This window comes from Lathyrus oleraceus, chromosome 6, assembly GCF_024323335.1.
Source record: "Lathyrus oleraceus cultivar Zhongwan6 chromosome 6, CAAS_Psat_ZW6_1.0, whole genome shotgun sequence".
Taxonomy (NCBI): Eukaryota; Viridiplantae; Streptophyta; class Magnoliopsida; order Fabales; family Fabaceae; genus Lathyrus; species Lathyrus oleraceus.
Genome location: NC_066584.1, coordinates 425523299 through 425525179, shown reverse-complemented (window position 1 = coordinate 425525179; position 1881 = coordinate 425523299). Strand labels below are relative to the sequence as shown.

Below are 1881 nucleotides of genomic sequence, written 5' to 3'. Positions count from 1 at the left end.
TTTCTATCCTTGGGTCAGACGGTCCTTCCACTTCCGTTCCACTTCTTAATATAATTGCATGAGCTTGGCTTCTCGGATTAGGTTGGGGCTGTCCAGGGAATGTACCAGTTGGTGCAGCAGTAGGTGCTTGTTGTTGAGCTACTTGAGATATTTGCGTTTCCAGCATTTTGTTATGGGTAGCCAAGGCATCTACTTTGCTTGCTAGTTGTTTAAGTTGTTCGCCAGTGTGTATGTTCTGGTTTAAGAAATCTTTATTGGTTTGTTGTTGGGATGCTATAAAGTTTTCCATCATGATTTCCAAGTTGGATTTTCTAGGGGTATTATTGTTAGGATTCGGTTTCTGATATCCTGGAGGTATAGATGGGGCTTGATTTGGAGACTGTCCAGGTGCGTATAAAGCATTATTACTCTTATATGAAAAGTTTGGATGGTTCTTCCAATTTGGGTTATAGGTATTCGAGTAGGGGCTTCCTTGAGCATAGTTTACTTGCTCTGCTTGGATTCCAGTCAAGAGTTGACATTCCGCAGGAGTGTGGCCTTGGATTCCACAGACCTCGCAATTCGGAGTTATAGCAACCACGGCGGCTGGAGGTGATACGTTTAAACTTTCAATTTTCTGGACCAAAGCATCCACTTTTGCATTAACGTGATCAAGGTTACTTATCTCGTACATGCCAGTTTTCGGTTGAGGTTTTTCCACCGTTGTTCGTTCGGTTCCCCACTGATAGTGATTTTGGGCCATGCTCTCGATAAGCTGGTAAGCATCAGCATAAGGTTTGTTCATTAGTGCACCACCTGCAGCGGCGTCTATTGTTAACCTTGTATTGTATAAGAGACCATTATAAAATGTGTGAATTACTAACCAGTCTTCCAAACCATGGTGTGGGCAAAGTCTCATCATGTCTTTGTATCTTTCCCATGCTTCGAAAAGAGATTCGTTGTCTTTCTGTTTAAATCCGTTTATCTGGGCTCTTAACATAGCTGTTTTGCTTGGCGGAAAATATCGGGCAAGAAAAACTTTCTTCAACTCGTTCCATGTGGTGACTGAGTTGGAAGGAAGTGATTGAAGCCATCTTCTAGCGCTATCTCTTAATGAGAAAGGAAAAAGACGAAGTCGAATTGCCTCTGAAGTGACACCATTAGCTTTAACAGTATCAGCGTATTGGACAAATACGGATAAATGAAGGTTTGGATCTTCGGTAAGATTTCCAGAGAATTGGTTCTGTTGCACAGCTTGCAACAGCGAAGGTTTAAGTTCGAAGTTGTTTGCTTCGATTGCGGGCGGAGCAATACTTGAATGCGGTTCATCTTGCGATGGAGCGGCGTAATCTCTAAGAGCACGAGCTGGTTCTGCCATCTCGGGTATCGAAGGAAAAATGTTTTTGAAATCAGGAAGGTCTATAGGAGGGAGATTGTTTTCAGCACGATATTCCCGAATTCATCGTAAGACTCGGAGATATAGTTCGATATCGTTGATTCGTAAATAGAGCGGTTCGCCTTGAGAGCGAGTGCGTGGCATACAAATCAACGAAAGAAAGAATAGAAGAAAAAGAAACCTTAGTCTCTACAGCGTAACGGAAGAGTTACAATATCGATTAAATAGAAGATCCCCGGCAACGGCGCCAAAAACTTGATCGCTCGACTGTGTGAGTCGAGAATGGGATACAAACTGCAAGTGCACAGTTCTATCGCGTAGTTTTAAAAGATATCGATCCCACAGGGACTTATGAATCGATATACCGTTATCTAAGGTTACTACATAAATCTAAGGTGAAAATGTTTGATTGTTTGGGGAAAAACTAAGAGCTAAACTAAGATCTAGATTAAATATTAATAGAACGGATATCGGTATGTAGTTCGGCAAAACTAGGGAATCAAGTC

General features: G+C 41.9%; 1 pseudogene; it reads left to right on the top strand.

Annotated features, from left to right (window-relative positions):
• The first annotated feature begins 872 nt into the window (after positions 1-872).
• LOC127098836 (uncharacterized) lies at positions 873-972 on the top strand (annotated as a pseudogene).
• Positions 973-1881: the final 909 nt, after the last annotated feature.